This window comes from Magnolia sinica, chromosome 2, assembly GCF_029962835.1.
Source record: "Magnolia sinica isolate HGM2019 chromosome 2, MsV1, whole genome shotgun sequence".
Taxonomy (NCBI): Eukaryota; Viridiplantae; Streptophyta; class Magnoliopsida; order Magnoliales; family Magnoliaceae; genus Magnolia; species Magnolia sinica.
In genome coordinates this window covers 72,998,500-73,026,299 of record NC_080574.1, presented here as the reverse complement: position 1 = coordinate 73,026,299, position 27,800 = coordinate 72,998,500, and positions in this window count along the sequence as shown.

The window sequence follows — 27,800 nt, the reverse complement described above, 5'->3', positions numbered from 1 at the left end:
TTTTTTGGCCCACATTGCTAGCCATATGGATGGGGCAAAACCATATATACAGGCTTGATTTTCTCACTGTAGTGGGGTGGTCCACTGGTGTGTGGACCCCACCTTGATGTATGATTGTATCCACAGCGTCCAGCCTTGGTGGGACGCACTTGGAGTGGGCCCAAGAGGCCTAGTCAGTCCAACAGTTGGGACCGTCCAGTAGCCTGTATGAAGGGAAAACCATAAATATCAGTGTGATCTTTGGGTTGGTGAGCCACTCATGTGGACCCCACCTTTCTATACATTTGGGGGTCCATATCATCAACCCATTTTCCATGATAAGGCAAGCCCTGGGCCCATTCCAGAGGTAGAACCAAACAGGGCCAGCAACATGTATACCAGCAACTCGCTGGCCAGCCATGAAGTACGTGTTTTATCCCCTTGATGTATGTTTTTTGTTTTCTCCATTTACCTCCATTTGTGGCTCACCTTAAGTGTATTTTTAGGCTAGCTGTTCAGGCCCTTTTGACCGTCCAGCTAGGTTTGGTGCTGCTGGACTGGCTGTCCAGCAGCAGGCTGACCCTGATATATGTGTTGTATTCATGCCTTCCATCTGGTGGGGCCCACTATAACATGTACGGGCCACCCTGAAGTTTTTATTTTATCCGGATAGCCTATTTGTTGGACCCCAGCAGGCCTAGAAAGTTAGGTGGGTTGGATGTCCAGTAAGGGCCCAAAATTGCTGCTATAGTTGTATGTCTTGAAGTTGTGAGGCACACCAAATTAAAGGTGTTATGTATACACACCATACATTTATTTTTTTGAGATTATGAGCCCCTTTAATGCCTTGTGAGGCCCACCTTTCTTCTTATTAAAGTAGAACCATGCTGTCCAGATTTTTGGACATCTAGCAGGCCCAAATGGGCTGGACGTCTAGCCTTAGAGCTCTCTTTGATGCATGTGTTGCCCATTCATTATGCTGGGCCTTGTGGGCTGTTTGTAAGTGTATGTGATTGTATCTATGTTGCCCATCCAATTTGCCAAATTTTAGGCTGACCTATAAGGCCCACAATGATATATGTGATGTGTACCTAGCCCAACTATTTTCTGGGGCAGATTGGCTACCTATGATGTCCACCATGATGCATGTATTGTATGTTCCCTTGGCCATTGTATTTTTAGGCTATGGGCTGTCCCATGTAGCCCACCTTGATGTATGTGGACCATGGGTCGTTTCTTGAGGCCGTTATGATGTGTGAAATGATATATATGCTACCCATTCTTTTCCCTAAGTAGTGTACAGGCCTTGGGCCCCATGTAAGTTAGATTTCATGGCGGGCCGCACTTTAGGAGACAATGGTGGTTAAATGTCCACGTTGTGAACCTCCCTAGGGCCTATTGTTAGGCCCATTCTCATCTATTTGGGCCCCCATAATTGTTACCTATTTAGCCTTAGTGGGCTAATCGAAACTATTGGGCCCCTATTATTGTTGATGCTTCCGTCATGCCTTGTAAATTGTCCAAGTCATTAAGCTCATCTTGTGCTTATTGGGCCCCTTAGGAAGACTAGTTTGCTACATGATGAAGCGGGTGAGGAAGTCCACTCCTTATTCTTAGGCCCATTCTTGATATGAGTAAGCCATCTAGGCCCATCCTCTATATGAGAAGAATACATCATCACCCCTTTCCATAGATGGAAGAATATGTGGTATCAGATTAGGCATATCCATTGTTGATGTTATGGATTAGATCCGTTATCCTTCTATGGACCCTGCCATGTATATAGGCTGATTATTTGTTTATAGCCATGCTAGTATACTTTATCCAATAAGACTCACTGAGTATGTGTTAGCAAAATATCATAATACATGCCCATACGCATCATTTGTATGCTTATTATAAGGAGTGATTAATCATAACATGTGACATTGGGCTGGTTGTTTTTGGAACTCCCTGAGAGACGGAGTTGCCCCACATGAGAGCGCGATACGCACAGGATTGCTGCATGATTCGATAGTATGACTCATGCATCTCACATTTATGTGACATGATTACTGTATACCCTAGCAACATCAAGGTCGTAACCTCCACAGGCATATCGTGGATGGCTGGATTGGACACCAAAAATGCTTTGGTTCTAGACATGGGGTGCCATAGATGTCCCTTGATGAAAGTCCCTAAACCCTTATGGTACCAAGAGGTTGTTCCAATGTCGAGACCTAGTGGATACATGACCGCCCATGTGCCGAATACCAGGATTTTGCGTCTCCCACTGTGTCGTGGTCCGTTGGAAGGGGGTGTGACCTTACTCACCCGGAGAGAAGGGGGTATCTTTAGGTTGAGTTTGACCAGCTCAAGGAATGGGTCTATATTGACGTGCCCGATAGGTATTAGCAGACTATTGGTCAGGCGAATAGTGAGGTCTCTTACACTCACATTGGACCGCACACCTATGAAGAGGGGTAGTCAATGTGTAGTGCACTAGACCTAGGTGATTGTACAGAGAGGTACTGTACTGATATGTAGATTTCCCAGAGAGGAACTGTACTGATGCCTGATGTTCCAGAGGTGAACTACACTGACATGTGGATCCAGCTGAGGACTGGTATGCTTGCATCGCATCTTGCATATGACATTTAGCTACGTAGGCCTTGCATCGCATAGCCTTGGTATGACTGATAGCATCCATGGACTTACTAGCATTTTCCCATTCATGGACTTGCCAGCACTTTTCGCATTACTCTGATATATATATATAGCACATATATTGTGCACACACTTACACCACCCTTTAAGCTTTCTATAAGCTTATGCACGACCGTTGCGTGCAGGTGATGCTAGGACATTGCTAAGCATCTGGAGCTTTGATATCTATCTTGTTGTTCACAACCCCAGGTGTAGGGTCGCGATGCAGTAACAATCTCGGTGAGACTGAGGTCGAATCCACAGGGACTGAACTTATGTGTCTTCTAAAAGCAACTAGAAGAAGAAATAGAAAAAGATGAAAACCTAATCTGGAATATTTGAGAGAGTGATTGTGATTAAAGTAATTAAAACTAATGAAATTAAAGGTGGTAACTAGGGTGCTAAGGATCCACTTGTAGCAATTGGGAAGCTACCCTGCATAATTCAAGGACACAACTGGAATCAGGGTCCTATCCTATCCAATTGGTAAGAAGAGATTTGTCAGATCTCTGAACTTCTCATGGATCTAATCATCAATGGATGAGAGTGGTGAAGATTTGGAAGTGATTCCGTCAACAAACCATGCCCAGGAGACAATCAAACAAAAGGATTTACCAATCCCACAACTAATCACATGAGAATTGTGAAAATTAGGAAGGATTCCGTCACCCTACCATGCCCAAGGGACGATGGTGAACAACGGGACTTACTAATTTCACAATCTGAATTCAAGAAAAGAAGATATCTCAAGCTATCGCAGATCTATTGTAATTTGTCACAACAGACCATTAAAAACTAAAAATATTCCTTCATAATCAAACTAGAATCCAAGAGAGTTCAACAAAACATGAATCAAAACAAAGCAAATATTCCAATCACGCTACAATCTTCACCTCTTATCCTTAGCTAAGAGGTTTAGCCAACCATAGACATGATTGATCTAAAGACTCTTAAACAAAATAAAAAGATCAATTAAAGAGGAAGAAGAAGAACACCCAGACGGCGGCTCCACCCTTTTGCTCCACTCCTCAAATCCTAGAAGATGCCTAGGGATGCCTATTTATAGTTTTAGGCCTTAGACTTTCGCACTAAGTGAAAATTTCCAGAAACCATCTCAAATTTACGCAGTCCGTGCAAAAATCACGTAACCCTCGACTGGTCATGGGTCATCCTCGACTAGTCGTGGGCCGTCCTTTACCGGTCGAGGACCTCCTTCGACTGGTCGAGCAGGACGAAGATTTATAAGTTTTACTCGCTGGAATTCGAGTCGAGACACCTTCAACCGGTTGAGCAGAGTCTAAGACGGGTCATGCGAAGCCAGGACTGGTCGAGCCAAAGTCAGGACTGGTCGAGCATAGGCAGGACTAGTCAAGTCGAAGCCAGGACTAGTCAAGAATCACCGAATTTCACTTCAAAACTCCAATTTTCTTCCTTCTTGACTTAGTTTCCTTGGATCTTTAGTATGTGCATTCTTTATTCTTGGTTTCATCAGATTCACTCTTATCTTTGGTGATTCTTGAGCATTAAATTCATGCTTATTGCATTCTTTCCAATTCAAGCTCTTAAATTCACCTTGCAACATAAACATGATTAAAATAGAACATTGAGCATTATCATGTTCATAAAACCAAGTAATAAATGGGGTCTAATATGCAATATTTGACCCTCAACACTTGTATTCCCCTTCATGTATTGTACTCTAAAGTTTTTTATTATAGTGGATATGTGGTAATGTTATTGTTTGTATCTTGGTTATACTTATGGTTATGCTTCTTACAAAAAAGTTCATGTTGAAAATCCTCCTTGTAGGATCCCAGGATCAGAACCCAGTATATGGTTACTGGGAGCCAAGAATGGGGTACTATGGAGGCTGTCGGCGTTAAATTCGGCGATCGGGAATTTTGTAAGCCCGGTTTTTGAGTTTGGGGCGTGACAGTGGGAATCGTCATCTTCCTCTGATTGTTTACCTGTATTGAAAAAGATATTTAACTCCACTGTCATATTTCCAAAAGATAAACTCATGACTCCATTCCCGCAATTAATGATTGGATTTGATGTGGCAAGGAATAGGCGACCAAGAATGACGGGAATTTGAGTGCTCATGCCACGATGGGTTAGTGTCAAAGACGATATAATCTACCGGGTAGTAAAATTTGTCAACCTGGACCAACACATCCTCAATTATCCCTCTCGGTACACGAACTGAGCGATCGACAAGTTGTAATGTGGTCTGGGTGGGTTTTAATTCACCTAGACTCAGTTGTTCGTAGACTGAGCAAGGGATTAGATTTACGCTCGCTTCTAAGTCAAGAAGTGCGTGGTTAATCCGATAATTCCCAATTACACAAGCAATGGTTGGGCTACTTGGTATTCCCAAGTTATGCTCTGATACTAACTTCTGTCATGCCCCAAATTCGGAAAACGGGCTCACAAAATTTCTGATTGCTGAATTTGGCGCCGACAGCCTCCGTAGTGCCCCATTCTCGGCTCCCGGCACTCATATGCCAGATTTCGATCCGGAGATCCTAGTAATGGAGCATAACCACAAGCATAACTAAGTCACAAAATAACATCACCACATATCCACTATATCTAAAACTTTAAGTATAATGTGGAAAGAGAAATACAAGGTGATCAAAAGGCTCCAAAATGATCTAATGCGCGCTCTTGCCTCAGCGCTGCTGCGATCCAATGTCAATTGCACGCAATGGTCATGCATAAGCCCATAATAAAATTTGTCGACACGTGCTCCCACTTCCTTATCGGGACACTTAACTGCTATAATAGACCAGGGGGTCTCTGATGATCGGCCTTGTCATGCTCGCATGTGTCATACTCAGCCACAAAACTGTCTATCTAGCGCTTCATCCCTGCCCAAAAATACTGATGCCTCATATCGCAACACATCTTCGTCAAGCCAGGGTGGATAAAGAACTGCGATCAATGTGCCTCGGTCATAAGATCTCTGTGCAACTCAGGAATATCTGGGACATATAATCGGCCTCTGAAGAGAAGTCCACCATTAGAACTAATCTGCCAATCTGACTGACTCTCAGATGCTGCCTCAGCCTGATAACTCTGCACTAACTCATCTGCCTGCTAAGCCTCGATCACCCTTGCGATAAGAGAGGGTTGAATCGACAGGCTCGATAACTGCACAATAAAAGACTACAAACCGATCTCGAAGTCAAATGCAGACACATCCTCAAGGATCTTCCATTCCTGAATCATCATGTGCGCCACCAGGCCTCGTGGCTGATGGGTGAGGGCATCCACCACCATGTTCGCCTTGCCCGGGTGGTACTGAAGATCAAAATCATAGTCCTTCAGGAGCTCCATCCAATGCCTTTGCCTCATGTTCAGCTCGAACTGGGAGAACAAATACTTCAAGTTCTTGTGGTCGAAGAAGAGCTCGAACCTTACCCCATAAAGATAGTGCCTCCACACCTTCAATGTGAAGACAACTGCTGCCAGCTCCAAATCATGCGTTGGGTAGTTTAGCTCATGAACCTTAAGCTAGCAAGATGCATAAGCCACTGGCTTCTCGTGCTGCATCAGGACAACTTCCAAGCCAACTCGTGAGGGATCGGTAAATACAACAAATCCATCACTCCTAGAGGAAAGAGGGAAGACAGGAGCGGACGTGAGGTGGTCCTTCAGCTCCACAAATGCCTGCTCATAAGAGTCGCTCCAAACGAACTCGGCACCCTTCTAGGCCAACCTGGTCAATAGGGCTGCAATACGAGAGAAACCCTCCATGAAACGTCGGTAGTAGCCCGCCAAACCAAGGAAACTAAGGATCTCGGACGCGTTCGTGGGCTAGCCCTACTAACGCACAACATCAATCTTTGAGAGGTCTTCTACGACTCCCTGCCTCGTCACCACATGATCGAGGAACTTTACCTCCTCCTGCTAGAACTCACACTACTCCAGCTTCGCATAAAGCAGGTGTGCACGGAGGGTTTACAAGGTAATCTCCAGATGCCACTCATGCTCCTCACGGGTCCTCGAATATATCAGAATGTCATCGATGAACACACAACAAACTGGTTAAGATATGGACGGAAGACCTTGTTCATCAACTGCATGAATACTGCGAGCGCATTGGTCAGCCCGAAGGACATGACCTGGAACTCAAAATGACCATAACACGTCCTAAAGGCTGTCTTCAGGATATCCTCATCTTAAACTTAAACCTGATGATAACCGGACCGTAAGTCTATCTTCGAAAAGAACTACACCTCCTGTAGCTAATTAAACAAATCATCGATCCTCAGAAGCGGGTACTTGTTCTTGATCGTGACCTTGTTGAGCTCGTGGTAATCTAGCAAAGCCTCAACGAGCCATCCTTCTTCTTCACGAAGAGTACCGGTGCTCCCCATGGCGAACTGCTTGGACGGATAAAGCTTAGATCGTGTAACTTGTCTAACTGCTTCTGCAGTTCCCGCAACTCCAATGGTGTCATACGATACGGGGCCTTCGAAATAGGTACAGTACTAGGCACAAGATCAATCTGGAATACAATGTGCCGACAAGGTGGTAACCCCAGAATCTACTGGAACACATCGGGAAAACCACAAACGACTGGCAGCTAGTCGATACTCAAAGTGATTGACTCCTCAATGGCACATGACAATAGGCAAGAAAGCTACTCTCCTCTGGGCTTGGCAACAATCTGGAACTTTGGCACGCCGGGTATACAGAACGTGACTGTCCTCGTGAAGCAGTTCAATATGGCATGGTACTCGATGAGCTAATCCATGCCCAGGATGATATCAAACTCAGACATCGGCAATATAAATAAATTAGCAGGCAAAAAGATATCCCCAATCAGAACGGGGTAACATGCATGAAATCGGCCCAACACTGCAGTCTTCCCTAAGGGCGTCGATACTGACAAACCCTCACAGGCAGACTCCATCAACATACTGGTTGATCTGCAGAAATCATTGGCCACAAAGGAATGTGATGCACTAGAATCAAACAATACATGTGCAATGCATGCAGAAATAGGGAGAGTACCCTCGACAACCCCTCCTAATGACTGAGGGTCCTTTTGGGTGGCATAAAATCTGCCCTAGCCTACTGGAGAGGTGTAGGTCCCATCTGAGGTCCCTGATGCTGCTGCTACCGTTGTGACGGCCTGATCTGCTGCCTCTTCTGCTCAGGGGAGGTCCTGGAGGCTGGTGCTGCGGTCGCTGTTGTTGCTATGGGGGCTGTCACGGAGGCTGATATGGTGCCCTCAGCTGCTGCTGCTACGAATGGGGACACTCATGCCTACGATGTCCTTTCCTACCGCACCCAAAGCAAGTACCTAAAAACGGTCCCAGAGGTAGTGCTGGGGGTTCCACTAGTGCTTGAAATGCTGGAGGGGTCATGCGTCGCTGCTGTAGATGATGCTACTACTGGTGGGAGCTACCAGAGGTGCCTTCCTCTTCTGATCTCCCCTCTAGTCACGGGCCCTCTGCAAACCAGCCCAATTTACCTCGTAGATCTCGGCCCTCTCCACAATCTGCTCAAATGTCGGAAGCATGTGTCTGACCATATGGCTCTAGACAGTAGGATGCAAGCTGTTCTCAAAATGGCGGGCCTTCCGTCCCTCATCGTCGATAAGATACATAGCAAACTTCAACAGCTCGACAAAACATGCCTCATACTGCGACACAGACATGTCTCCCTAAACTAAGGTCTCAAACTCTAATGTGCACTGCTGCCACACATGCTCGGGAAAGAACTTTCGTTCTACAAAGTCCTCCTAGGTCCACTCAAAATCGACTGTTACCGCTTGGGTAACTGATGCCCACCAGTGTTGAGCCTCACCTTGGAGAACAAATACAGCTAACGGGACCCGTTGCTGGGTTGTACATCTCATAATGTCAAAAATCTTCACCAACTCGAAGCGCCATATCTCTACTGCGATAGGGTCTGGCACGCCTTAGAAGCCCGAGGGATCATGCCGTCGAAAGTCTCTGCGAAGGGCACTCGCACGCTCCTGCTTTGCCTGGGCTGGCATAACAACAGGACACCCACCCTGCCCCTGAAAGATGGCGGTCATCGTCTGCAACATCTGTTGAAGCTGCTTTGCGGTCACGAGTGTTGTCGAGGCTGCACAAGGCTCACACGGGGGAGTGGGAGTCGCTCTCCTAGGCAGCATGTCCTACAGGGAGGACTAAGGGCCCATCAGCCTTGAGAATTCTTGAAGGCATAAACGTTAAGGGTCTACGTCAAAAAATTGCTAAGTTATCCGGACTCGGGACCTATTTATTCTAAGTTCATAGTAAATATGTGATGTGATCCTCAGGTATTCCCAAGTTATGCTCTGATACCAACTTTTATCACGCCCTAAACTCAGAAAACGGGCTCACAAAATTCTCGATTGCCGAGTCCAGCGCCGACAATCTCTGTAGTGCCCCGTTCTCGGCTCCCGGCACTTATATGCTAGATTTCGATCCTAGAATCCTATAAGGAGGATTTTTAGTATGTATTTTTTTTGTAATGGAGCATAACCAAGTCACAAAACAATATCACCACATATCCACTATATCAAAAACTCTAAGTACAATGCAGAAAGGGAAATACAAGGTGATCAAAAGGCTCTAAAATGATCTGATGCGCTCTCCTGCCTCAGCGCTGCTACGATCCAACATCACCTGCACGTAATGGTCGTGCATAAGCTTATAAAATCTTAGAGGGTGGTGACAGTGTGTGCACAAGGCAAGTGTCAAGTATGCAGTATCAGAGTAATGTAAAAATATGCTGGTAAGTCCATGAATACTATTAGCCTTACCAAGGCTATGTGATGTAAGGCATGAATGCTATCGGCCATACCAAGGCCATGCGATGAGAGGCCTAGTATGTAAATGTCATATACAAGATGCAAAATAAGTATGCCAGTCCTCATCAAGTACACATATCAGTACAATTCCTCTCTAGGATATCACCGGGGTCTAGTACACTCCACATCGACTGCCGCCTCCCTAGCCGCATAGCCCAGCGAGTGGAAGAGACCACACTATCCGTCTGACCAGTAGTCTGCTAATACCTACCAAGCTCATCAATAGAAAACTCATTTACGAGCTGGTCAAACTCAACCTAGCTTACAACCCCCTCACTCGGACGGATAAGGCCACACCCCCTTCTAACCGACCACAATATAGTGGGAGACGCGGCCTACTGGTATTCGGCACTCGGGCGCTCGTGTATCCACTTGGTCTAGAAGTTGGAGCATCTCCTGGTACCAAAAAGGTTCTGGGACTTTCACCCAAGGACATCCTAAGTGCCCACAGTGCTAGAGCTAATATTTTTGGTATCCAATCCGGCCATCCACGATGTGCCTATGGAGGCTAGGCCCTGATGTCGCTAGGGCGTATAATGATCAGGTCACACATATATGAGATGCATGAGTCACACCTTACAGTCATGCAACAATCCTGCGCGTACCACGCGCTCATGTGGTAACTCCTATCAATGAGTCCCATGAATAGTCTGCCCAATGGCATATGCTATGATCAGTCACTACTCATATCAAGCATACATATGATGCATATGGACATGAATCATGGAGTTACACTAAGTATGTTATAAGGTGATGAACTATCCTCACAATAAAGATGGGCCTAGATGGCCTACATACAATAAGTATGGGCCTATCAATGGGCCCTAAGGAGAGTTACAATGCGGACATTTAACTAACATTGTACTTACAATGTGGGTGTCAAACCATCATTACTCCCAATGCATGGCCCGTTATAAACATCATTATATACACCACGGTGAAATCACACATTGGAATGGACCTATATACATCCCATCGGGCCTCAACCCATGGGCCTTATATATATCAAGGTGGGCCTCAACAACGAGCCTCATACATCACATCAAGGTGGGCCCCAACAACGGGCCTCATATATCACATCGGGCCTAATCAAATGGGTCAAATCAGTGGGCCGAATCAAATGGACCAAGTCGAATGGGTCGAGTTGAATGGGCCAATTCAAATGGGCCGAGTCTAACCCATTTATTTTTAGAGATCCATATAGAGTATTATATAAAAATGAACTATATCAAAAGATCAACTGGACCGTACCATATTTAACCGTGGTGATAATGATTTCCACGGTTAAATTCCAGTGGCCCCATCATAGGGTTTGTTTCCCATCCAGTATATTCATAAGGTTATAAAGACCTGGATTTAGAGGAAAAATAAATATCATATTGGTCCAAACCCTGTAGCCCAAGGGTTTTAATGGTGGACATTCAAATTAACCCACTATTTTTTACAATGTGGTCAACTTGATCCTAGATCTGTCGAATTTTTAGCCTCAAGCCTCAAGATGAGCTTGCCAAAGGGTTGGATAGTTTGGATGCAACACATGCATCATGGTGGGTCCCATAGGGATGGACAGCATAGATAAAGCACATACCTCATGGTGGGGGCCACACTAATAGAGGGTGTGGGACACATACATCAGTGGGTCTCATATGGGGCCCACCATAATGTTTATTTTCCATCCAATCTGTTGATAAGGTCACCAGACCCGGATGAAGAGGAAAAACAAATTTCATAATGATTCAAAACTTCTGTGACCCAATAGGGTCTCAATGGTAGACGTTCAATCATCACTGTTTCCTGTGACGTGGGCCACCTGAGCATTGAGTACGGCTAGATTTTTGGGTGGGGCTCACAGCTAAAAGGGGCCCACCATATGCACGATGTGATGTTCAACACACATCACATGGGGCCCATGGCTGGGACCACGTCCCTGCCTCAAGCAAGCTGCAGCAGCGTCCTCTGCTGCTGTAGCTTGCTGGAGGCAAGGACGTGGTCCCAGCCATGGGCCCCATTGGATGTGTGTTAACATGCTTATTTTATTTTTATTTTTCTTAGGTTTTTCCATGGTACGGCCCGCATCCAGAGAATCCACCCCACCCATTCGATCCTATGGCTCAAGATAGTCTAAATGAGCACAATATTCAATGTGTTTTGGTGCATAGAAACATCAGAGTGGGCCCTTAACGGATTTAAACGGTAACAATCATTGTTTTCTAAACTATGGCCCACCAGAAAATTGGATTGGCTTCATTTTTTAGCTCAACGCCTAAAATGAGCTGGGGAATGGGATGGATGGTGTGGATTAAATCCATACATCAATGTGGGGCTTGTATGAGGGGTCCACCCAAGTCTTGGAATCAAACTGATATTTTTGTTTCACTGGACGGTACACCACACCGTCAGTTCACACTTCACAGGCGTCCAGCGTCCAGGGACACTAGATGGTTTTGGATACAACACATTAAGGTGGGCCCTAAAAAGGCCAAGCTATATGTCCAAGAGGGGGGGTGAATAGGACTATGCCAAATTAAATCTTTAACAGTGGAATTTAACTAAATAAAGGAAAGATAACACTTTAAACAAATCACAGTACAGAAATATAAAGCAACCTCAAAATTCAAGTCTTGAGAGGTTGATACAAATGTTGTCCTAGGGACATCCTTGCACCATAAAAACCAAGGGTTTATGGCAGGACAACCTTACTAGAATGGTTTAAGTATCAATATCTCAAACTGGAGAGGAATAAAAAGTGAATAGCGGGAATGGAAGTCTAAACTATTACAACACTCCCCACAATGCTTGAAATGTAAATATTACAACATTCACATCCACACATACATCCCACAACTATGAATGACAAAAGATATAGCAAATAAACAAACATTCAAATCACAAGACAATGAATTATAGTGGTTCACCTGTGTGTTCACCAACTGTTAAACAACAGCCACATAGCTTGCTACTCCACTCCTAATATCCTCACACAGCGGATATTAGCGTTCACTATGAAAATAGGTTTTTCTCAAGTTCACCTAAAACCCTCACAATTGTGTCCTTCTAATAGGCTTACACAATTCAAAAACCCCCACACTCTGACTTTTCTGTCTCTCCTCAGATAACCAATACTTAAAGATTTTTCTAGCATAATCTCAAAGAAACCAAAAGCATAGAAGATTTACACAAATGTAAAATACCTAGATTTCTCCTTTTGTAGTAGCCCGGAAGAACCACGTCAGAGTAGAAGTTCGAATGTAGAAGTTCAATGTCCAATACTCACTTTGAAATGGTTCTAGGTTCTAATTGATTTTAAATTAAATCAAGTTGGGCTAGCTCTATTTGATTTTGATTCCAAGAAGTCGAATATCACAATTCCTCTTTCAAATCGGATTGGAATGCAGAAACAAAATCAAATATAAAAAGCTAACAAAAGAGAATATTGAATATGCACAATGTAACTTAAAAAGAACACAAACTTATCTCTTAAAGTGATGCCTTGATTTTACTTTAATTGGATATAAAACTCTGAAATTCGTGCTCTATTTATAATTGTAGAAATCGTATCTACGAATGGTCCTGTGGACACTACGACTGGTCATATGTAATGACCTTAGAAATTTTGTGCTAATCTTTCCCTAAGTAGTTGTTTTTGGGATAATTAGCGCTATACTCGATTGCTTGTGAAATTCACATCAATCACTTTAAATTCGATTTGCATGACTCAAAACTTGTAGATTAGTTAGTGCTATGTTACTCTGAAATCTGGGATCCATCGCTAAATCTAGTTGTTCTGGAGAATTTTTAGAAGTTCTGGATCGGACCTGGACCGCGCGTCGAAAGTCCGATAGCGATGATCTTAGGCTGTTGCGGTACTATGTTGGGCTTGACCATCACCTTAAAAATCAAGTCCATATGATGTTCTGGGTCGATTTGATTGAGTTCGGAGTGAAGAGTGTGAGAACGGTTGGAAATTTATTAAGCTTTTATGAAATCTGAGTCGTATCGCTTGCACGATGATTTTAAGCAATCTGACCATTGGATTCTGACCCAATTTCACCCTCTGATCAGGGAAGGTGGCCCAGGCATGTCCTTGTGCTTGTGGACCTGATCGAGATTCTATGACCGTTGAATTGAGTGTGGTCCGCCACAGCTGATCTGAAGAGCCGGTCGGTATGAAAACTCAGCCTGACCTAGATCCATGGTTAGTGAGCTTAAGTCCGACCTTTCGTGGTATTTGGCCCACCAGAAGTGCTTCGTTGGATCGAGAGAGGCTTGTTTTGGTTATACCCTAAGTATTCTTTGGCCCTGGGGTTATTTTCATCAATAATAGGCCTATTTATAGTCCTTAAACCTTAGCTCTCTTTTCCATACGAATTTTCTCTAACCCTAACTTGGAGAGAGAGTGGAAAAGAGAGAGAAGTTGGTGAATCATCTTAGATTCTTTTCGGTTCTTCTTCATCTTTGAACCTTCACTTTGAATCGTTATTCTGACGATTCTGAGTTCATCTTGGGGTAAGTTAACCTAACCCTAATCTGTGTTAGAGCTTAGATTAGTCTTGGTGTTGTTGTATCTCATTTCTATCCTTGTTTTAGGGTATTCTATCGCCGTTGACGAAGACAACTCGTCTAAATCAGTTCGGTGTTTCTTTTCTGGCTTAAGGTGCAGACTTTAAGTGTATAGGTTATGGTTTTCAAGGCTTTCAATCCTAGTTAATGATTTATTTTTATTATGGATGAGATTTCACATGTCAAATGTTATGTTTATGTTGCGTTCCTGATATGCATGTGTTATATTGAGATTTGTGTATTCTATGTGTATGTATAAAGTACCGTATACGTATAAAATATGCACTTGTGTTTGCCATGATTATTTGTCATGTATGTATGCTAGATGTATGTATGACAACTCCTTGGTAAAAGGAATTGTCCAAATGCTTGTATTTCAACATACGTCATGTGTGTTGTTTCATGTATTCTGAGTGTTTGTAGAAATGTCTGAATGATCTAAAGTGTAACTTATTACACTAACTGCGGGCGTTGAGAAGTGATTCTCAACACTCCTATTGATGTGCATGATTTCCTTCTTGCTAGTTACATTCCTTGTTATTTAATTTCAAGCATTTCTTATGCTTACATTTATGTTAGGTTGATATTCTTCATATGCTTGGGTACCATTTGATTTAAGTTGTTGCTCCATTACTGTTCTACATTTAATATGATTATCTGTTGTAGTGTACTGTATTTGGGACTATGAATAGTCCAGGAAATCAGTAATCTGCCTTAAGGTTGTGGCTGAGATTGCTTTCGCCATAAAGGATGTAATTAGACGAACCTGAGCCGTATTAGAGTTGGCGGCAGTGGTTTGGCCACGCGGAGTGTTTGCGCACTCTATGTCGTTCAACCCAACGTGCGCTCGTGCTAGTCGAGTTCATCAAGTAACCCGATTGTCCAATGTATGTTCACCATGTATTGGACGCTACTGCTTGAATCTAGGGTACCGAACTTACCAATGAAATCCTATTAACCATGGTACCTTGATCCGCTAAGACTCATGAGCCGGACATGGTGGTATGGGACACCGTGGTCGAGCTGTTGGCCTACGCTGGGGTGACGAGCCTCCCCGTAGTGACCAGTGAGCAACTAAACTCGTGGGCCGATTATGGTGGTATGGGACACTATATTCGTGCTGTCGGCCTACATTGATTGGTGACGAGCCCTTTGTAGTGACCTCGAGCATGCCCGGATACCGTATTGAGGTGACAAGCCTTGGTGTAGTAACGAAGGTATGATAGGCGTGCATTAATTGGTGACGAGCCCTTTGCTACGACCTACAAACACATGATCATATGAGATATCTAGGACTAATGACCTTAGAATGGATCACTGTGTGGATGGTGATATGACGAAGGTATCTTAGCTTCCCAATCCTGCTGTATGAAAAGGACTAATAACAACTTGGTAATCATATCCATGCACCGCATTTGCATGTGCTGCTTTCTCTTATATGCAATTTTCAGACGGGTTCTAGCGAGCCTCGGTCTGATGCGTGGGACTCTGGGATTATTTTTGGGAATTTAAATGATGTAACTTGATACTTATAATTTTGATAAGTAACACTTTCATACGACCTGGTTGGTGAATGTACTTCAGGGATTTACACTTGTACACATATATTTCTATAAGTCTTCCGCTTGCTTTCTTCACTTATCCCTGGATTATATCTGTGTTTTGGCTTAATCTATTCCATGTTTTATGCACTAATACAGACAACATGCATCCATCATTAAATATGTTGCATAAGTGATGTTTTGGAACTCGGGAGCTGAGTTATGCTCGACCCCCGAATTTTAGAGCGTTACATCGTAGGACCAACAATATTTTGAAATTTTAAGCGCGATTGGATAAAACCATTCCACGACTGGTCGTAAGCACTTCACAACTGGTCGTGAGTCCTCCACGACTAGTCATGAGTCCTCCACGACTGGTCGTGAACTACCCACGATTGGTCATGAGAAACCAGAATTTATTGCTGGAGTTTGAGTCGTAGCTGCAAGACTGGTCGTGAATGAGTCGACACTATTCACACGACCGGTCGAGAAGACTCTAGGACTGGTTGTAACTCAACCAAAAAAATTCAAAATTTTGCAACAACTTAGGACTGGTCTTGAAATTTCTTAGACTGGTCGAGCCAGTTCTAGGACTATTCGAACAGAGTCCACAACTAGTCTAAGAATAGACTAAAACACATATAAAATAAGCAATTGACTTATTTATCCGAAATGACCTACCCTAAGGTCAATTTAAGGTCATTCATACCTGAGACATGAAATATGAACATTGAACATTCTTCTCTTCAGATGATGGATGATCTTTGAAGATCATGAAGCTTTAGATCTCGACGATTGATGAAGCTTGAAAGATTGAACTTGTAGTTCTTGAGTTGTACTTCAGAGATCTTTGGAAGCTTTAGAGAAGAGCATAATGTACTTGATCTTGCATTTCTTGAAGTAGATCATTGTACTTGACTTGAAGCATTGTCCTTGAGCATGAGATGCATTGCCTTGAACATATATAACAACGTGCTACATAAGACACAGATTGTGGTTTTGGCACAACAAAATTTAGCAATCAAAGGAGTAAATAACTATAGCACTTACAGGCCCCACCTTCAGACGTGTTGTCCAGGTGGGCCACCATATGCATGGATGGTGTGGATAAGACATACATCAAGGTGGGGTCCATCCGAGTGGGCCACACAGCGACATCATCACATGAAAAAAATGAAAAAGAGAGGGAGAGAGAGAGAGAGAGAGACGTGCGATAGAGGGACCCCGACACTATAGGCCCTCCCTTCCATGCATTCAATCGTACATCAAGTGGGTCCCAATACATGTGGGCCCACCAAATTAAAAATCAATGGAAGGTCTAGATGATCCTTATCAAACTAGAAAGTAAACATTATGATGGGTTCCATGGAGAATGGCCCCATCATGGAATGATCATGTGAATCATAGTGGGCCATCGACCATATCTAGGGTCCAAAGTGAGATCCATACCATCAATCGGTAGGCCCCACTTGGCCCATCATTAAAAGAATGAAATCTAAGCCTATAGAAGCACCCACCATTCGATCTTCTTGGTCCAATGGAACGCCGATCTCCTTGTGTCTCACTTCGATGGAAGATGATGAGAAATGAAGGGTTAGGATGATGGATTTTGGGATGGGAAGTAGGCCACACAACTCACTCTTTTCTCTCCTTGGAGTGCTTGGACATGTACTTCTTAGCTTGCTTAGAAAAAACTGAAGAGAGAGAGAGAGAGAGAGAGAGAGGGTGGTTGTAAGAGAGGTGATGGGTGTGGTGATGGATGTGAGGTGATAGTTGTACATGACATGTATGGGTGTGTAAGAGAGATAGAGGGAGAGAGTTGACTTTGGGATTGCTCTTGTACTTGACTTAAGGTGATTGATTGATTGATTGATTGATGGGACATGTTGTAGAGATTCTCTTGGAATTGTAAATGCACGGTTTTTCCTCGAACTGAACGCAGGCCCACATCTCCTGGCCAGGGTATCGGATTGGAGTACAATACGCGGCGTTGGAACCGTGGTGATGGTGCGATCGTAATGGTACAAGTCTCAGATTAAGCCAACTCAGATCTATGGGATACGACTTAAGGTCGTGCGTAAACGTTGATTATAGGTCGCGAGTTGCTGAAATTCGACGGGAAGGATCGTGGGAGTCGACGGAACAGTATGGATATGGATACGGGCCTTATAAAAATAGTTTTTTTATGGTCTTCTCACTCCTAATAGTGGTGATAGATTTAGCTTACTCCATCTGATTTGAAGAGCATGGGTCGCTAACTTCATATTGCGATTTTGGATTGGGAAGAGGTTGAGCTGGAAGGCTTCCCATATTCCCAATCACATTCTTTGTCTCAAGCCCTTATATGGCCTTTGTAAGGTCTTGAAAGGCTTGTAGCATCCCCTGATTGAAAAGCTCTTGATTTTGAAGATGCTTTAGAACCAAATCGTCTAGAGGTTTCCCTTTATTTGGAATTTGATTAAAGAATCCTTGAGGAGTAGCAGTTTGTCCATTCCTCCAACTGAAGTTGGGATGATTTCTCCAACTAGGATTGTATGTATTGGAGGTGGGTCAATTGAAAGGTCCTTGGTAATTATTCACGGCATTAGATTGCTCATTCAGTACCTATTGAAAAGTAGATATTTTTGGGCAATTTTCAGTTGTATGAATGTTACAAGCACAAATACCACAAATAGTTTCCTTAGCCTTATCCTTCTTTAGTTTTATGGCTTCAAATTTCCTTATGAGATTAGCCACTTTAGCAATGATATGATCATCCTCTTTCAAAAGGTATATTCCTCCCCTCTCCTTTGATTAAGCGGGCCTAGAAGTGGTGCTCGATTTTGGGGAGATGTCCCATGATTGTGCATTTTCAGTAAGTCTGTCCAAATAATCCCACACATCATTGACATTTTTGTTCATAAATTCCCCATTGCACATTGTCTCGACCAATTGGCGCATGGAGGATGTCAGTCCATCATAGAAAAAGTGTGTAATGCGGTACGTTTCAAAATCTTATTGTGGGCATGAACTGACAAGTTCCTTGAACCACTCCCAACATTGGAAGAATTTTTCATCTTCCTATTGGGCGAAGTTCAAGATTGACTTTCTGAGGGTGTTCATTTTATGGTGTGAGAAATTTTTCTTTATGAACTTCCTTGTCATATCGTTCCATCTACTAATAGATTAAGGACGTAGCGAATGCAACCACATCTTAGATTTCTCTTTCAAAGAAAAGGGAAAGAGTTTCAACCCGACTGTGTCATCAGACACATTAGGAAAATAAGTGCCTATGATATCATCAAACTCTTTCAAGTGTAGATATAGATTTTCATATTCAAGTCCATGGAATTTTGGAAGGAGTTGGATCACCCATGGCTTGATATTCATATATCCCGTATTTTTTGGAAAAACCATACATGAGGCGTGCTCACCCCTGCCAGTTGTAAATAATCTCGTAAAGTACGAGGTGGGGGTGTTTGATGCACCTCATTCTCATCCTGGATTTCCTCAACCCTAGGTTGAGGTGGATTTGGAGGTTAATTGGCTGGTTGATTGGCAGTCATAACTTCAATTAACTCTGTGGATCTCAAGTAGTGTCTAATCCTGTGATGGATAGGTAACCCCTCAACCAATCCTCCTTCACTCAAGAGACATCGAGTGTTATCACGAACCCACTTGGGCATGAAACACTCTCATCCTTCAATTTCATAATCTAGCCTAAACCTAAAAAGAAAGAGGGAAATAGAAATCTAGAAATAGAAAGAAGTTACCAAATTAGAAGTTTCTACATTGGGATCCTGCAAAAGAAAGAGGAAAGTGAATTAGTTTCTAAAAATTAAAAAAAAAAAGGAAAGTTTCTAAAAATAAAAAGTAAGTTTATAAAAATATAAAAAGGAAAGTAAACTACTTTCTAAAAACAGAAAAGGAAAGTTTCTAAACCTAAAAATAGAAAGTAGAAAAAACTTTATCTTAAACTAATTTAAAAACTAGTTAATCTCAAAAAAACACAACCATTAATTCCCGTCAACGGCGCCAAAAACTTGTTTACAACCCCAAGTGTAGGGTTGCGATGTAGTAATAATCTCGTTGAGACTGAGGCCGAATCCACAGAGACTAATCTTGTGTGTATTCTGAAAGCAACTAAAAGTAGAACTAGAAGAAGATGTGATTGTAAATCTGAAATTATAGAGATTAATTGTGATTAAAGTAATTAAAACTAAGAATTCAAAGGTGGGAACTAGGGTTTCGAAGGATCCACTTATAGTGATCAAGGAGCCCTCTTACTTGATTCACGTCACACAATTAGAATTGGAGTCCTATCCTATCCAATTAGAAGATATACAATTAAGATCAATTTGAACTTTCCTTTGACCTAATTCTCAAAAGAGGAGAATTATGATAATTGAAAGGAATACCATCACCAAACCATGCCCATGAGACGATGGCAAACAACAGGATTTACCAATCCCATAAACTAAAAAAAAAAAAAAAGATACTCAAAGCTATTACAGATCTACTGTAATTTAAGTCACAATAAATCATTAAAAACTAAAAATATTCCTTAAATATCAAACTATAATCAAAGTAAGTTCAACATAAACATGAATCAAAGCAATAAAAACATCCCATCACGCTATAAGCTTCACCTCTTAGCCCCTAGCTAATAGGCTTAGCCAACCATAGACATGATTGGATCTAAAACCCTAGAAGAAAGCATGAAAAACTAAGGAAGAAAGGAAGAAAAATGCTTGGCAACTGCTCTCCACCCTTGTGCTTTGCTCCTCCAAACCCTAGATGATCCTCAGGGATGCCCTGGGGACTCCTATTTATAGTTGTGCAACACCTCCTTTCGCACCAACTTGGAAAAATCTAAAAACCGCCTCAAATTTACGCAGTTTCGATTCTATCAAAGTATGTTCGTTATGTCCTTCGATTCTATCGAACAGTTTTCGATTTAATCAAAGATCAATCCAGAACTGTCCAGGGAGTTTGGCCTGAAATCCTGAAATTCTCGATTATATCGAAGTGTCTTCGATATATTCTTCTAATAGACTTTGATAGAATCAAAGTCTATTCTGGGAGTTTTCCAAAATTAGATTTTTCTAGTCCCGAAATCTGTTTTCAAGATTCCTATTCTTTACTTCAAGTCTTCGATTCTTTTCCTTTATCACTTGGTTTCCTCGGATCTTTGGCATGTGAATTCTTCAATTTTGGTCTCCTAAGATCCATCTCTTGCCTTGGTGATCTTTGAGCATCAAATTCATTCTTTCAGTACCTTTTCCAATCCAAGCTCTTAAATTCACCTTACAACACAAACTTGAGTAAAATAAGACATTAAGCATTATCATGTTCATAAAACCAAGATATAAATGGGGAATAATATGCAATGTTCGACCGTCAACAGATACCATAGACCGAAATTAGCAATACTTGCGACATATCTGATTATCTGTTTAACAGCAATTAGATGTGATTCCTTAGGATCAGATTGATATCTAGCACATTCTAAAGATAAAAGTAATATCAGGTCTACTAGTAGTCAAGTATAGAAGACTACCAATCATACTTCGATATAAACGGGAGTCTATACTTTTACTTGTTTCATCCTTAAAATGTTTGAGAGTTATACTCACAGGAGTATTAAACTTTTTCCCATTCTCAAACATAAACTTTTTTACTAGATTCAAAGCATATTTGGTTTGAGAGATGAATATACTGAAAAGAGCGAGCTTAACAGTCCTAGAAGGGGGGGGGGGGTGAATAGGACTATGCCAAATAAAAATTAACTTGCTGAAATAATAAATAAATCAGGAAATATACTCTCACTAGTATTGAAAAATTGATTCAAACTTAGTTCATAGGACAACAAACACCAAAACAAAGTTTAGGCAGGACAACCTTATTTCATGAATAATTGTAAGAATCAAGATCTCAAACCAAGTAAGAAACAATAGAGCTATCTTATTATAAGCATTCACCACATTTGTATAAATAAAATTACAACCATTCACCATAAATGCAAAAAGTAAACATTCACCATAAACACCAAGAGTTATAGTGGTTTGGTGTGTACAACAACTATTCTTAAACAGCCACATTTACTCCACTCCCAATAATCACAATCCACGTGATATTGGCTTTCACTATAAACAAGGTTTTCACAGGGTCACCTTAAAACCCAATACAGTTGTGATTTTAAATAGCTATCACAAACAAAAACCCCACATTGAGATTTTCTGGATATCTCAGATAAACCAACAATTGAGATTTTCTGGCTATCTTAAAGAAACCAAAATACAAAAGATAAAAATATACTTCTCTTCACCTTGAAGACGCATCTCTTGATGTAGCCTGTAGAACCGCTTCTCTTGAAGTAGAATGTTCAATGTCCAGTCACATAAACAAGGGTTTTAAGTTCTAGATTGATTTTAAATTGATTCAAACCAAAGGCTACTTGTTTGACTTCCTCAAGATCTCAAAGAAGAGTATCTACTCTCTTTAAAGAATAAGATTCATAAAAAAGAGATCAGGGAATTAAAACAAAAGGCTATTAAAGAAATACTAAAAATACCATGCAATAGCTTAAGGATAATGGGGACTTCTCTCTCTCTTGATGAAGGCTTTTACTAGCTTGGATTAGTAATTTCAGATTGAGAGAGGGCCTCTATATATAGGCTGAAAAGTTGTTGCTTTGACTCGTCTAAGATCTCCTTCGACTTGTCTAAGGTTTAATAAATTTTTAAATTTTGAGCGCGATCAGATAAAACAGTTCTTTGACTGGTCAAAGGCCCTACTCAACTGGTCGAGGGCCCTGTTCGACTAGTCAAGCCTGGGCTTCAATTGGTCGAGGGTGCCAGATTTTAATTCATGGACTTCGATTCAAGCAACCCTCAACTGGTCGAAGGTCCCTCTTCGCCTGGTCGAGTAGTCTGCTCGACTGGTCATGGAAGCAACAAAAAAATCCATTTTTTAGAATTTAAACTTGGACTGGTCGAAGATTTTCTTAGACTGGTCGAGCCACAGCATAGACTAGTCGAACCTAAACCTAGACTAGTCGAACTTAAGCCTAACAAGAGTATAAAAACCCATATAAGTTTTTCATTTGAAAGCACCTAAGTCTTAGGTCTTTCTAACATCTGTTATACCTAAAAATACTAAATATTGAAGTTTGAAACTTGTTCTTTTGCTTGATTCATCAATAGAATGTGTAGTTGAAGATGGAGGTTGATCCTCTACTTGAAGCGCAGTAGAACTTGAACTTAGTAAAGCATGAACATTCCATCTTGATCTACTTCATGACTTAAACTATAGTAAAGTCTTGAATCATAGTAGATGTTAAACTTGCTTGACTTGAAGTGAGGACTTGAACTTTCCATCTTGATCCACATTAGACGGGCCACTTCATAAGCTATTTTGTCTAAACGAAATTTGACAAACAAAGGTGTGCTTTATACAATATAGCACTTATATATACCATCTTCCTGTTGTTTTATTTGTAATCCAAGAAAGTAATTTAGTTCTCCAACCATACTCATTTCAAACTTAGATTTCATCAGATCTACAAACTCAATGGACAAGTTAGTGCATGTAGATCTGTAAATAATATCATCAACGTAGATCTGTACAATCAATATATGTGCATTATATTTTTTGACAAATAACGTTTTATCAACGCTTGCTATGATAAAGTTGTGACTAAGTAAAACTTTAGTCAACTTTTCGTACCATGCCCTGGGAGCTTGTTTTAATCCATAAAGTGCCTTTTTAAGACGTATACATGATCTTAAAGTTTAGGGCCCTCAAAACCCTTAGGTTGTTCAACATATACTTCTCTATGTAAATCACCGTTTAGAAATGCACTTTTAACATCCATTTGATAGATTTTAAATTTCTTATAGCAAGCAATTGAAATAAATAATTTAATGGATTCAAGGCGTGTAACTGGTGCAAAGGTTTTATCATAGTCAATTCTTTCTATCTGAGTGTAGCCTTGTACAACTAGTCGTGCCTTGTTTCAAATGATATTTTCCATTTCGTTAGATTTATTCTTAAAAATATATTTGGTTCCGATTATATGTTTATCAGAAGGTCTAGGAACCAAATACCAAACATCATTTCTGACGAATTGATTTAACTCTTCTTGCATAGCCAATATCCAACTTTCATCGGCAAGTGCTTCTTTACATTAGCTGGTTCAATTTGAGAAGTGAAGCAGAAGTAATTATAGATATTTTCTAACTATTTTCTTGTCTAAACACCAGTACGAGGGTTACCCAATATCTGATTAGTCGGATGGTCTTTGACTGATCTTAATTTAGTATTATCTTATTTAGATGAAGAGTCAAGTTTATCAATAATGTTGACTTCATCATCATCTAGACTTGGTATAGGTGTGATCAGGCGATCGTCAATTACAACGTTTATAGATTCCTGAATCACTCATGTTCTTTTGTTAAAAACACGATATGCTCGACTATTCATAGCATAACCCAAGAATATTCCCTCATCACACTTGGCTTCAAACTTTTCCAAATTTTTCCAATCACGTAAAATGTAACATTTACTTCCAAAAGTTTGAAAGTATTTGACTATTGGCTTCTTATTGAACCATAACTCATAGGCTATTTTATGTTTGATTTTTCTAACATACACACGATTTATAATGTCGCAAGCAGTATTAACAGCTTCAGCCCATAAGTTTTTCGATAAGTTCATGCTATTTAGCATTACATTGGTCATTTCCTGTAACACTGTTCTTTCTTTCAATAACCCCATTCTGTTGAGGTGTTTTAGGAGTAGAGAACTCATGTGATATACTATGGTCTGTACAATACTTCTCAAAATTATTATTTTCAAACTTAGTACCATGATCACTTCTGATTTTGATCACATGTACTTCTTTTTTAGTCTGAATTCATTTTAGAATCTTTCTGACTTCATCGAGAGTCTTTGATTTCTCTCTCAAGAAGGCTACCCAAGTATATCTAGTAAAATCATCAACAATAACCAGAAAATACTTCTTTCCACTTCTACTTTCAATTCTCGTTGGTCCTACCAAGTCCATATGGAGTAGTTCAAGAGGTTTGGTTGTGGTTAAGGAGTTCACTTTCTTGTGACTACTCCTAATTTGCTTGCCAATCTGACATGCGCCACAAAATTTTTCTGCCTTTTTTAATTTAGGTAAGCCACAAATATGATCTCTCTTACTCAATCTATAAAGATATCTAAAGTTAACATGTCCAAGATGTTTATGCCATAATTTTATTTCTTCTGTTTGGACCATGTAACATGAAAAGTTAGAAAAGCATGAGTCATTAATAATGTAGCAATTCTCAGAAGTCCTACGACCATTTAATATCACAGTTCCCTTCTCATTTAAAATCTCACATCCGTGATTTGTAAATTTTACACTGTGTTTGTTATCGCATATTTGAGATATACTTAGGAGGTTATGTTTTAGACCTTCAACATATAGTACATTCTTAAAGGGAGGAAGATTAGAGAGTTAAACAGTACCTTGGCCTATGATTCTGCAGTTGCCTCCATCACTGAATGTAATTAAGCCATTGTTTACTTATTTGAAGTTGATGAATATCACTTTATCAATTGTCATGTCTTGAACATCCACTATCCAGGTACCATTTTGAATGGCTAGTGGCTTTGAAGGCTGTGCGGGTGACAAGAACCTTTGGAACTCATTTCATTATGGTTCTGGGTTTAGGAGTTCCATTAGATTTTCTTTGTTTCTAGGAGTTGGAATTTCTCCCCTTTATATTTACTCTGATTCCATCTGAGTTGGATTTTAAAAGCTCTTTGAGTAAGTCCACTATTTTTTCAGCTTTGTTATATCTTTAATTTCTATATCTGATGGCATTAGAATTAATCTTAGAAACTTGAAAATGTTTTGGATTTTTGAAATTATTTCAACCATAATTTCTCAAATTCTTACCTTTAGATTTTGAGGATTCTCCTTTTATAAATATAAGAGATGAATTCTTATTTTTCTGAGAATTATCTTTGATAAGAATTATCTTTGATATAGCCCAGACCCAATTTGTCACCACATTTTCTGGATGAGGTTAACAGTTTTTTCCAATTTTTGGTCTCCGTGGGCATATCTCCAAGTATCCTTAGAACTCAAAAGAGAAGAAACTTTGAGTTTTAGATTCTTATTTTCAATTTTGAGTTTTTCTAACTCTGAGGTTTTGAAATTTAAGTCTAGTTTTATATTTTCAAAACAATCTGAAAGATGAGATTTTTATAAAACATTATTTTCAAGTTCTTCTTTTAACTTAAGATATTTTTCTCTTTGAATTTTTAGTTTGACAGCAATTTTACAACTGTCCCTGTATAAGACATTGTAGGCATCTTGAAGATCATCTTCATTTTCATTTCCAGGGTCACTCCTAAGATTTTCATAATTAGATAAGTTACATCTATTTGAGGAGGTGACTCTAGCTATAGTTATCAGGGCTTTTACATCATTTGTATTTTCTTGTTCTGTTTCATCAGACTCAGAAGAACTTTCAGAGCCGAATGATTCATCCCAAGTAGTTATCATGCCCTTTCTTTTTTTACTTATCTCTTTTAAGACATTTATTCGCCAAGTGCCCATATTCATGATAATTGAAACATTAACTGTCCTTTTCGAATTTTCAAGATTTAGATTTTCCTTTTCTTTTGTCAGATGATTTTTTAAAATCTGATCTTTTCTTATTTTTGAAAATTCTGTAAAATTTCTTAGTAAGTAATGTCATATCATCTTCTGTATCTTCAACATCAGAATTAACACAATTTTCTTTTGAAACAGATTTAGACGATTTAAGAGCAATAGACTTACCTTTAGGAACTTTAAATTTTAACTCATATGTTTGGAGAGAGCCAACTAACTCCTCAACCTTCATATTCTTAGTATCTCTTAATTCCTGAATGGCGGTTACTTTAGAATTGAATCTCTCATGAAGAAATCAGAGTATTTTTGCACAGACCTTGCTTTTTGGGATTCCATCTCCTAGACCCTACATGGAATTTACTATATTATTTAGTTTCGTATAGAAGTCCATGAAAGTTTCATTTTCTTCCATACGAATTTTCTCAAATCTAGTAGTGAGGATTTGAACTTTTGATTTCTTGACTATAGTAGTTCCTTCATGTGTCATTTCAAGAATATCACAAGCATGTTTGGCTGTATCACATGAAATAATTCTCTTGAATTCATCAGGTGATAGAGCACAAGTTATGGCATTTAAGGACTTAACATTAGCACTGCTTTTGCTTTTCTGAGCTGTAGTCCATAAAAAGAATGCAGTTTCTCTCATAGATTTAGAGCCTGTTTGATTTTCCAAGCATTTGGTAAATACATCGTAAGTGAGTAATAATTACTTCATTGGGTAATTACAGCATTGTTATCAATGCTTGATTTGACACTTACTTTTTTGAGCTCTAAACTTGAGGAGACTGTGAAATATGACCCACCATGATGTTTGTGTCTTATCCACACTGTCCATTTGTTATGCCAGCTGAATCTAGGTCTTGACAAAAAAATTGAGGCTGATACAAAGTTCAAGTGGGCCACACCACAAGATTTAGGGAATCGAACATCTACCATAAAAAACATATCGGTGTCATTGTTTCCTTTTGTGTGGGCAACCTGAGTGTTGGATCAAGCTCATTTTTTGGCTCATGTCTTAAAATGTTACATTAAAACTGATGGACAACTTAGATATATCATATATATCATGGTGTGGACCAAAAATTTAAACCAGTCTTTTTTACTCGGCTTTCAAGACAGAAATGCAAGTGCATTTTTCAAACAGGTGAAAGTAGTAATAATTACTATTTCCCACTTCATTTACACGCGATTTGGAAAATCAAACAGGCCCTTAGTTCCATCACTGCCTAATACTTTAGTCACAGGAGGTTTCCATTTGGTTACAGTGGCTTGCCACACGCTTTCATCTAAGAATTTCAGAAAAAATCTCATTCTGGCTTTCCAGTATGCATAGTTAGAGCCATTAAAAGGTGGTGGCCTAGTAATAAACAAGCTATCAAAATTTGACATTATGAAAGCTCTAGATCTTTTAACTTAAGGAAATTAATCCAAAAAAATGAGCAACTTAGCTTTGATACCACTTGAAAAAGGCAAGCTTAACAGTCCTAGAGGGGGGGTGAATAAGACTATGTCAAATAAAAATTAAAGTGCTGAAATAATAAATAAA